Source organism: Bos taurus, chromosome 8 (assembly GCF_002263795.3).
Source record: "Bos taurus isolate L1 Dominette 01449 registration number 42190680 breed Hereford chromosome 8, ARS-UCD2.0, whole genome shotgun sequence".
Taxonomy (NCBI): domain Eukaryota; kingdom Metazoa; phylum Chordata; class Mammalia; order Artiodactyla; family Bovidae; genus Bos; species Bos taurus.
The window spans coordinates 15,171,436-15,183,925 of record NC_037335.1 but is presented as its reverse complement, the minus strand read 5'-3'; the positions used below and the strand labels follow the sequence as shown (position 1 = coordinate 15,183,925).

The window sequence follows — 12,490 nt, the reverse complement described above, 5'->3', positions numbered from 1 at the left end:
GGGATTATCCAGGCAAGAGTACTGGAGTGGGGTGCCATTGCCTTCTCTTTCAATAGCTTGGAGCAAGAGAATAGCTCATTAAAACACGAATGGATAAAAAAGAAAACCTTTAAAAATAATCCAATGTTTCTAATTCTTAAAAAACTATTTTATGCTTTAAATAGATTTGTGTGTACAAACAAACAGTATTCATGTATAAGATAAAATAAACAAGTCTACCCAAGGGAGGTAGATTAGATAATTTAGAAGGCACCTACTAGATATTATAATATCTAGAGATAAGAAGGAGCTTCTCAGGTGGCTCAGCCATAAAGAATCTGCCTGCAATGCAGAAGATGTGAGTTCTGTCCCTCAGTTGAGAAGGTCCCCTGGAGGAGGGCATGGCAAGCCACTCCGGTATTCTTGCCTGGAGAATTCCATGGACAGAGGAGCCTGGCAAGCTACAGTCCATAAAGTCACAAAGAGTCAGACATGACCGAAACAACTATGCACACGCACAGAGATAAGAAGCGTACTTGTAATAACTGAATGGAAGAACCATGTGAGAGACCACAGAACACAGTTAGAATAAGTCTAAATCCTTAGTGACATCAGAGTGTCTCTATGACATATTGACCCTGGGCTGCCTAATTTCAGGCTTCTGTGACTTGGGAGAAAAACACATTTATGTTGTGTTTTAGTCACTGTTACTTTTTATACCTCATTCACAGAGGTTGAATGCAATTTCAAATTAAAATGCTTGCCCTATCAGCATATTATATTCTTTAAAAAGTATGACTACAATCGCTCTGAGTTAACGGTGTGATTTAGCTACAAAAAAAAAGGTATAAAATTTGGCTATGGTAAACAGATACTATACTCACAAAAAATAATCAAATAACAACTCCTTTATACTATGTGCCTGAGAGATTGCTTCTGGAAAACTGTGTTCATGTCTACATGCAATATTTTAAGGAATATACTGACCAATAAGAGTTAAAACTATTCATAGCATAGTACTCAAGGAAGGGAAATCCATGTCATATGTTGGGGTGAGGTGGTAGAAGAGGAATTTTTAACTAAAAAAAACAGCATTTGGGCAAGCATAAGACCTGTCACGGTTTTTGAAAGAATGTAAAAAAATAACTTACTACTTAATGGTGCTTTATAGAATAAAACTATAACCCATGTATGTAAGAGATGATGTTACTCTGGCAGTAGAATATTCTACCATGCAGTAGCCACTCCCTCATGTACTGAGTTTCCTGATACCTGGAATATGGAAAGAAATGCTTTATCAGCACCTTCCCAGAATATCACAGGAGGTATCTCTATAATTCACAGACTTATCCTTATGATCTCTAGGAGTCACTCTAATAATGAAAGCCTTTAAAAATATTTCAATAATTAAAAGAGAATGTACAGGAAGCAAGGGCTTTCCTCATAGCTCAGATCTTCCAGGCCTCTTCCCGGGGTCAGGAAGATCCACTGGAGCAGGGATAGGCTGCCCACTCCAGCATTCATGGGCTTCCCTTGTGGCTCAGCTGGTAAAGAATCTGCCTGCAATACGGGGACATCTGGGTTCAATCCCTGGGTTGGGAAGATCCCCTGGAGAAGGGAAAGGCTACCCATTCCAGTATTCTGGCCTGGAAAATTCCATGGACTGTATAGTCCATGGGGTCGTAAAGAGTCGGACACGACTGAGAGACTTTCACTTCACTTCACTGCAGGAAGCACACAATGAATGGACAGTATTTGTGAGGATTTAAATGATTCAATAACTTTATAAGGATGTAAATATGATTAAAAACAAATTATAGGGGAAAGGTATATATATACACATATGTATGAATATATACACACATATATATGTCCATTTATGAATTTTAAAACTACATCTATTTTTCAGATACTGATGTGAAAGTTAGACTAAAATGCACATGAAACAGAGATATCAGAGGCACTATATCTGAAACACTATATTTCAACTCAGAGTAACACTCCAGCCCTCTTCTGCCCTTACCCCTGTACACTTTCTCCATTCCTCCACCTCCATGTATATTTGTTACCAGTAAGGAAAAAACAAAACAAGAATATAAGCAACAACAACAGAACTACAACAAAATGCTCTTTTAATCACAAAGTAAAATCCAATGAGCCGGCTATATTCAAGAGAATCCACCGAGAGAATAAGCCAAGGAGAAAATATGCTCAAAGATTTAAGGAGAGTAAGCCCATGGATATATTGAATTCTAATATGTGCAACTATAAAAGCTCTCAGTCCAGTCTATGAAAAATAGTCCAGAATTACGTAACTAATAGTTCAAGACAGACGTTCCTCCAATGCTTACCTTACATTCCCCTCAGGCATCTGGAGGGTATTCATCTTCCTACAACTCAAAGTATATGAGCCACAGAAAATGGCCAGACACGCAATTGCACCGGTTGAACGACTTCCCGTTACTAATGAAGTGAGGCTGACGTGCCTAATGAGTTTACTCCCATTTAACCTGTCCTATGGTTACGCCTGAGGGTTCAGCCATGAATCTGCGTGATGATGATGATGACGATCATGGGACACATTTCTTATCATTTACTACATTTTATGCCTCACTAGTCGGTAAGCCTACGTGCCAATCCCAGACACCATCATTATAGAATCTCTTTTCACTGACACTTTTCCCCCAAGAAGCATGATATATAAGATGGCATGTAATCTACTGTGAATTACTGCGAATGAGTAACATCAGGACAAAGTCCTGGGACAGCAGCACATGAGTCAACAGTCAATATTAAGATAGTCAGGTCCATGTATCATTTATACAAACTTACCACATCCAGAAATCATTTCTAGACATGGATTCAAAGTTAGAAGGGACATGGGGAGTTTTTTTTTTTTTTTTTACTCAGGAGTATTCTGCAGAAGGTTAGTATATAAATACACAAAGACAAGGTTATTTTTTGCTGTGTACTAGTTATCTATTTTTTATAAAAGTGATATGCTACAGACAATTCTAAAAAAATAAGAAAGGAAAAAAATTCATAGCTCAGGATCCCAAAACAACCACAGCTAACATTGCATGTTATGTCCTTTTAGGCTCCTTTTGCTAAACATATATTTTATATAGTTACAATATGACTGTAATGTAACTTTATTATGCTTTACACATTTTATTTAAATAGAAGCATATTCTCATGTTTTATATGAGATCAGTAAAAAAATCTTCCCAACCCAGGGATTGAACCCAGATCTCCCCACATTGCAGGCAGATTCTTTACCAGTTGAGCCACCAGGGAAGCCCAAGAATACTGGAGTGGGTAGCCTCTCCATTCTGCAGCGGATCTTCCTGACCCAGGAATCGAATCAGGGTCTCCTGCATTGCAGGCAGATTCTTTATGAATTGAGCTATCAGGGAAGCCCCAGTAAAAAGTATTATGACAACAAATTGTTGCAATGTAATATATAATCCATCCTCCTCTATTATGAAATTTTATTTCCAATTTTTCCTATTATAAAAAGCATTATGACTAAAAATTTCACTGCAAGTGTTTGCATATATTTTTTTCACATTTAAGATTATTTTTAGAAAACAGATTCTCAGAAATAGAATTTCTCAAAGGCATGGGCATTTTAAAGCAGATCTACACAGGCTGAATGGCAGGAAACTGCTCTTACAAATCAGAATACATTTTCTTAAAGCACCTGATAAAGCCTAGTATCAATAAAGAATTTAATTTCATAATACAGCTGTATATATGTACAGAGGGCTAGTATAATCTATTATGGTTTTTAAATTCAGAAGTTCAGATTTACTATGAATCCAACTGAACTGACTTTTTTGAAGAGGGAAATGTCTTTGTTCTCACTTCCTCTTGCATCTTTCTTTCATAAAATGTCTGTGTCTATGTCACATTCTCTCAGTACTTCATTTTTTATTAGGAAACAATTAATTCAATACATTGGTCAATAAAGCTATGATGGCTGGAAAATATCATCACCCTTTCTCAGTTAATGCTTTTTCATTTTACTCAAGTGTATGTATCCACAGAACATCTTCAAAGATATTCCTATGAAAGAATACTTTGGAACTTTCATATATAGTAATGGGTCACTAGGGAAGATATTTTGCAAACAAGAATGCTAGTCCTTATGAAATCATAAAATGTTCAAGCTGCTAGTCTTTGCTATATCATCTACACACCCCCACCCCACACACACAAACACCCACACACACGTAAGGACCTACATAATCAAAGTGAATTATTTCCACACGTGTATCCAGGATCAGAAAGGTCTTAGTGTAAATTCCTGGCCAAGTTCTTCAAAGTTCTTATTAAGTCATTCAGTCCCTTTTAACATAACATTTTCAAATCTGTAAAGTGTAAATAAACCTACATTTTCAGACAGTCACGAGATTGCAGGGGAACACTGTTAAAGAAAATGTAAAACTCTTCACAAATTTTTGTACAGTAGTTAGCAATAACAGAAAACAGAATTATAATAATAATGAAGGCAAAACCACTTTTATTGTGATGGGGCTCAGGTCAGGCTTTGAAAACTATGCAAAAGTGCCATATGGATTATTTTGAGTTAAAGTTACTGAAGAAACAGCAGGCGCAAGAAGAACACCTTGGCCATCCTCTTTGTCCCCTTGAAAGCCAGGAGATAAACCTTTCATGTGAAAGGTACCCTCCCTGTACCAGGAGGCAGACAGACATTCTTATCAGAGGTAGGGAATTCGGGGTTCAGACAGCTATATGAATAAACCTCGCTCCTTTTTTACTAATTTACCACTCCCAACACAAACTTCTTTATCTTGTCAGTTCTTCACAAATTTATTATTTCTTTCTCTGAACGTTATAAAAGCTGCCTGCTTTGGTCACTTAACTGTGGGGACCTCTTATCTTTGGGGCCCCTATACATAGGGAATTAAATAGTTTTTCTTTTTTCTCCTGTTACTGTCTCATTTCAATTACTAGACCAGCCAGAAGACACTAGAAGAATAAAAGAAAAAATTTCCTCCCTAACAAGAGCACAGTCAGAAAGAAAAAACAAATAGACAAGTTTAAGGGTATACTTAAAACTGCCTTATATTGTTCATAATGAGGTTAAAACATTAACCCCTAATAAGCAGTTTTCAACATAGAAATGTCTAATCACTGATAAAAGCAAGACACATCCAGTGTTCATTTACATTTCCCTTATAAATGTGCAAGGGTCATCTGTGAGTCCTAGGTCCTCCCACGGCACATAGGCCCATGCAGCTGATTCCACTGCTGCTATGCAGAGGCTATCAGGAGTCTGGCAGGGCTGTTAAGGCTCTTCCACTTAGCCACAGTGACAGACTGAAAGACAGGGAGATGTCCCATCACACCAATAAAATGATGGCAGAGTTAGTTGAGACTATTTGAATAGAGAGAAAAGGAGGTACTCTTTTCTAGGCATCTGAAATTTTGAGATGAGACCTGCTGCAAATACCTTGGAAGGAGAATCTGATGCTGGACAGAGAATCAGAATAAGGGTGCAGAGCCGAGACAGAGGAGGAAGGGAGAAGGAAGAGAAAGAAGCTATGTCTTGAGATGGTAAAATCAGCCATGTCTTATGCAAACATGTCCAAACCTTCTAATCGCCCCTCTGTATCCACTCTCGGGTCTCTTCCATCTTGCTCAGTGTATGGACAGGGGAATGCATCTCCCTCTGAGACCTGTAACAAGGAGCTTCCCTGCCTTGGGCTCCAGGTCAGTTTCAGGAATTACATAAAGGAGCAGGACTTGGGAGACAAAGAGGAATAGAAGGTTATTTAATGACCCAGAGGTGTTGAAACAGGTTTGCTGTGTACCTTGAACTGAAGTCTCAGCTCTTGTCAGGTGATGCCCTCCACATGGACCTGCATTCAATTCCCTTTAAGTGTTCTCTACCCCCTCTTTCCCAGGCCTAGGCTTAATAAGAGCTCTCTGTTTATACTCCCCAGACTGATAACATATCTGCCTTGTGTGGTTTCCTTCTATCCTGTCCACACTTCTACATATTCTCTTGACTAATCATTTCTCAGATTACCCAATTTGAGTAGTCCATTTCCAGACTGGGCCCAGAATGACTAACTGGTCCTACATTGGACATTTCAATTACCTGAACAGGAACATCCTTATTTTGTGTTGTTTAAACCACTGCAAACTGTTTTCTGTCACTTGAAATAAAGAATCCTAAGTGAGGAAAGCACCGCTGTTTATACACTCACTGATAAATTCAGTAGTCTGGCTTCTCCACAAAGTGAAGTGAAGTTGCTCAGTTATTTCCAATTCTTTGCCACCCCATGGACTGTAGCCTGCCAGGCTCCTCTGTCCATGGAATTCTCCAGGCAAGAATACTGGAGTGGGAGCCATTCCCTTCTTCAGGGGATCTTCCCAACCCAGGGATCAAACCAAGGTCTCCCACGTTGCAGGCAAACTCTTTACCATCTGAGCCACCAGGTAAGCCCAAGAATACTGAAGTGGGTAGCCTAACCCTCCTCCAGTGGATCTTCCTGACCCAGGAATCAACCTGGGGTCCCCTGCATTGCAGATGGATTCTTCACCAGTTGAGCTACAAGGGAATCCCTCAAAGGCTTACATTTTTTAATGAATGAGGCAAAGCAACATTCAGATATTTAGATGGCAAGACTGAATAAGGTTCCTTGAGAAAGCAAAAACATTTTCAGTTTCAATGGATGCCTATTATAAGTAAGAGCAATTAACCACAAGACATAATTAACCTGCTTAATAGTCTTATAGTAAATCATGGCTAAATTAAAATCATCTCTGTGCTATTTATTTCCAAGGTAACTCCAGAGGTTATAACATCAAATGTAATCAAAATGAGTAAATAAATGAACGAATGACCAAATGAGTTTTTACTGGCATATGCATACAAAGTCTGTAAACTCTTCACACACTTTCTCTTAATTGCCACTATCCTATGAAACAGGTAAAACAAGGACTCTGGGCTATTTACAGGTGTGTTAGCTAAACAATGACTCTCAAAAGTGCATAGGTCTTAATCCTTGGAATCTGTGAATATGTTACCTCATATGGCAAAAGACACTTTGCAGATGTGCTTAAGGTTAAGGTTTTTGAGATGAGGAGATTACTTGGGACTAACCAGGCAGACCCTAGATGTAATTACAAAAGTCGTAAGCAGAGGAGCAGAGGGGGATTAGACTGTGGGAAAAGGCAATGCAAAGCTGAAAGTACCTTAACTGTTAGGTGGCTTTGTAGAGGGAGGAGGGGGCCAGAGCCAAGCAATGCATGGAATGAAGCTCTAGAGACTGAGAAAGGACATTTTCCTTTTGTCTTTTGAGACCACGCTCACTCTTTGTACTATGCTTTTGCTATCCTGGCTTTCTAAAGTCCCTTAGACACTCGTTTCTGTTCTTTGTATAAACTAACTGCTCTGCTCAAATGATTATTTTGGCACTTTGGCTCTGAATTCTAAAACTTTAAGAGTATAAATGTCTGTTGCTTTAAGTAAAGAAGCTTGTGGTGATTTGCTAAAGCAACCACAGGAAACTAATAGAGAGGAACATATCTAGTGGGCTATTTAAATCCAAAGGGATTAAATGTCTCTATCTACAATCACAGTTTCTAAGAAAATAGTCACCAGTGAGTGATCTAGGCTTCCCTAGCAGCTCAATGGCAAAGAATCCACTGGCTAAAGCAGGAGACACAGGTTCAATCCCTGGGTCAGGAAGATACCCTGGAGTAGGAAATGGCAACCCACTCCAGTATTCTTGCTGGAAAATCTCATGGACAGAGGAGCCTGGCAGGCTACAGTCTATAGAGTTGCAAAGTCAGGACACAACTTGGAGACTCAACAACGAGTGATTCAGTCCACATATTTACATATGGAAACAGTGGCATATGTTTATTCATTTTAGAACATTTGCATCTTGATTTAGTGACTGGGCACTTGCCAGTTTATCTATCACTGCATCCTTTATCCTGTAAATTCTTAGATGGTGGCAATCACATTATCTTAACTAGTTTTGTGAAGTTACCAGCAGAGCTCCCTGGGGACACCAGCTCTTAATGAGTGCTAGGTCAGCTCATTCACAGAAAGATCTACTGTCTCTGAGTCTCACTGCTGCTGCTGCTGCTGCTAAGTCGCTTCAGTTGTGTCCGACTCTGTGTGACCCAATAGACGGCAGCCCACCAGGCTCCCCCATCCCTGGGATTCTGCAAGCAAGAACACTGGAGTGGGTTGCCATTTCCTTCTCCAATGCATGAAAGTGAAAAGTCAAAGTGAAGTCACTCAGTCATGTCCGACTCTTAGCGACCCCATGGACTGCAGCCTATCAGGCTCTTCCATCCATGGGATTTTCCAGGCAAGAGTACTAGAGTGGGGTGCCATTGCCTTCTCTGCTGAGTCTCACTAGTAGCTTTTACATCCAAGATTTTGATGGTTGGGTTGCCTTTGGAGTAGCATCAGTTTCTTGATCACTAACCTGAATTCTCTCACAGAACAAATTTAGGTTTAGAAGCTTTAAAAATAAACAAGATAGAAAATCTCTTAGCCCCTGTGGACCACTAAAAACTGATCAGCCAAAAATACTTCCCCTAGTATATGAAAAAGGGACAGCTGTTTGGGACTTGGTATGGTATGTATGTTATAAGAGGGAATCCTGGAAAGAAAAAAGAAATGAATTGCTTGGCATACAATAGGACTGGAAGAGGCCACTTAGGGGACAACTGAATACAGACAGCATGAAAAAGAAGCTGCTCACTCAGGAGCTATCAACTTACAATTGTCAACGAAGGAGGTGTCAAAGGAGAAGACCTGGTCCAGTTATAAGAGCAAATAGACAACTTCTGGGCAAAACTAAAAAAAGGCCTGAGTTAATTCTTTAAGCCAATTATTAATTGTGGTTGTTGTTGTTCAATTACCAAGTCATGTCTGATTCTTGTGACCCCATTGACTGTAGAATGCCAGGCTCATCTGTCCATGGGATTTTCCAGGCAAGAATATTGGAGTGGGTTGCCATTTCTTCCTCCAAGGGACATTCCCGACCCAGGGATCAAACCCGCCTCTCTTAGTTCTCATGCATTGACAGGCAGGTTCTTTACCACTAGTGCTACCTGGGAAGCACCTTAGGACCCACGATTACAGACTCAAAGGACCACACTTGGACTAAAAATTTGAAAGCAGCAGAAAGGAGCCAGAGTGTTATCTTCAAAGTAAATCAGATCACAGCACTTCTTAAAACCCTCCAAAGGAGTCACTGGGCTCTCTGAATATAATTTAAGCACCTTAGCATATCCTTTTGTGATCTGACCCCTGACACCCTCATCCTAAATACTATGCCCTTGCCATCTTGGCTTTCTTTAGTTCCTCAAACACACTCTTTCTCACATCTGTCCTTTGCACAAGCAAACTGATCTGCTCAGGGGATTATTTTCCTCAAAGAAAACAACAAAAAAAGTGGTTCATCTTGCAGTATAACAGGTTGTTCTATGAGATAGGAATGTTCTAACTGTACCTGCTTGAAACGGAAGTGTTACGTAATATCAGCACACATTATGCCTCCCCCTTTTAATTCAAGATTACAGAAAGAAAGTTTGCTACAACTGTGCTGTATATAAATATTTGTAAGGTTCTGAAATACTGGAGCAGGACTGTACAATCAGGCACCAGTGCTGTGCTCAGTCACTTAGTCATGTCTGACTCTGTGATCCTGCAGACTGCAGCCCGCCAGTCTCCTCTGTCCATGGGATTTTCCAGGCAGGAATACTGGGGTGGGTTGTCATTTCCTTCTCCAAAATTAAGCATTAACCTTATCCAAAAAGAGGTCTTGCTCGGCCCTTGGCTTCTGAGGGATCCTCGGGGCATTCTTCTTGAGAAGAGTGTTCCTGGTTTACCTGAGGACCCTGAGACAGATTGACGGTTTAAAGCTGTGATTTATGGGGGAAGCTTTGGGTCATTGGTATCAGCTCGACATCTGGAGGGGCTGGAGATTAATGGTACGAACTAAAGGCAGTCAAACATGTCTATGTGACTAAGCACCAATAAAATCTCTGGACACCAAGGCTCCAGTGAGCTTACATCATCACCAAAACACCAGTGCTGTCCTGACTCCACTGGGAAAGGACAAATGGAAGCTTAACATGGGGAACCTTCCTGGTCCAGGCCCATCTCATGTGTCTCTGCCCATGGCTGATTTCACCTGCATCCATGCTGTAAGAAACCACATGCATAGATTTTCATGACTTCTGCTGGTCCTTCCAGTGAATTAGCAAACCTAAAGGAGGGCCCTGGATTCCTGAACTTTGTAAGAATAATTTGTTTCTAATGTCAGCTTTGGGCTTCCGAGGTGGCTCAGTGGTAAAGAATCCGCCTGCCAATGCAGGAGATGCGGATTTGATCCCTGGGTCAGGAAAATCCCCTGGAGAAGGAAATGGCAACCCACTCCAGTTTTCTTGCCTGGGAAATCCCATGGACTGAAGAGCCTGATAGGCTACAGTCCACGGGGTTGCAAAAGAGTCTGACATGACTTAGTGGCTAAACAAGAAGAACAACATCAGCTTTAGAAAACAAAGAGATCAGGGTCATCCTTCGAAGCTTTGATGACTTCTCTCTTCAAGTACAGCTAAACAACCAAAAGCTCCTTCACTTCAAACAGTACATTTATGCCAGATTGAGAGCTCTGAGTCCAGAGAAAGTACTGGCCCCTGAGCAGAAATGGGGAGCCTAAGAGGACAACGAAGTGAGGAAGGTCTAGCCATGCCCATCCTTCTATCTAGATGTCCCTAAAAGACAGTTAGATTCACAGGTTACAATGACTCTAGTGAAGTTTTCACCACATTACCATTTTTAGCCACTGTGCTAAGATGATCTTAAAACAGAGTGGAGCAAGCCCTATGAACAGAAAGAGAAAGGTTAGCATGTCTCACTTGTGCCACAGGGATACAGGGACTGGTTATTTGTTTTAAAGGCATGATGGTTTAAATAATGAGTCAACTGCACTTACATCTATTCTTAGTATGTGTAAGAATTACGGTGTATAACTATATACATGGTATTTTACTTCATGGGCTATTTAACCAATTTCTATGAGCAATGTAGACCGCGTGCAATTTCCACCTGCTCTAAGTTCAGCTAAAATATAACTCCAGTGAACTGTTTTTCTCTATTTTATTCTAATTATCCATGTAACAGAGATACCTCCTTCACTGTAAGCTCCCTGCGCCCTTTCTCAGTGCTGCCCTCTTCTCATGCATCTGGCTTCAATCTAAATGTCACCTCCACTGAGAAACCTTCTTTTGCTGTCTATCCAGATTGTACCACCCTCCATCTGCACAGATTTCTTTTTCCTCTTGTACCTGTTTTTCCTTTTTAATAGCAAATATCACAATTTGTATATCTATATTTATATTCTGTTTAGTTTTTTAAATACCTTAAAGCTTATGTCTTCTTGGCTTACATTATATCTGCATCATGGCACCATACCTGCACAAATTCTTTAAATGATTTAATTTGGCACTCTGAGCAGGTACAGTTGTTCTAGATATATCTGATTTGTCACGAATATATATTACCCTTTCTTTCCATGCCTTCTCTGTGGGCTTTCAGGCACTTGGGCATTCAGTTCAGTTCAGTCACTCAGTCGTGTCCGACTCTTCGCAACCCCATGAATCGCAGCACTCCAGGCCTCCCTGTCCATCACCAACTCCCGGAGTTCACTCAAACTCATATCCATCCAGTTGGTGATGCCATCCAGCCATCTCATCCTCTGTCGTCCCCTTCTCCTCCTACCCCCAATCCCTCCTAGAATCAGGGTCTTTTCCAATGAGTCAACCCTTCACATGAGGTGGCCAAAGCACCGGAGTTTCAGCTTCAGCATCAATCCTTCCAATGAACACCCAGGACTGATCTCCTTTAGGATGGACTGGTTGGATCTTCTTGCAGTCCAAGGGACTCTCAAGAGTCTTCTCCAACACCACAGTTCAAAAGCATCAATTCTTTGGCGCTCAGCTTTCTTCACAGTCCAACTCTCACATCCATACATGACCACTGGAAAAACCATAGCCTTGACTAGTACTTGGGCATTACATATCCAAATTAGAGAAGAGCACAAGACCAAATAGTTTCCCAACTACCTCTAGCCGTCATCGTGAAACAGACTGAGAAAACACGGGAAAGTAAACCAATTAATCCACACAACATCTACTCTCTAGAAAGAGAACCAATCTAACAAGAGAAAAGTTGGGAGACAGAAGGATTTAAACAATCAAGATAGGTGCATTAGTGTACTGGAGAGATTTCAGTTCTCTGAATCTAGTTCCTGGTCTGAAAAACAAACAATCTTTACACCTCAGGATTGCAGTGAGGATTATAAGAAATAATAATAGCAGTTTAATACAACAGTTCATGAGCAATATACTTGATAAGTATCAGTTCCCTTTACACCTATCTCATCTATAGAATATTAAAAAGAACTGACACCTGTTGAGTACTTCCTTAGCACTAAAAACTGCCAGG

At 40.4% G+C, this 12,490-nt stretch overlaps 1 protein-coding gene across 10 annotated transcripts in view; it reads right to left on the bottom strand.

Moving 5' to 3' along the window:
• Positions 1–12,490, bottom strand: part of LINGO2 (leucine rich repeat and Ig domain containing 2) — a 1,453,939-nt gene that overhangs the window by 1,117,705 nt on the left and 323,744 nt on the right. The gene's annotated exons all lie outside the window — the stretch shown is intronic.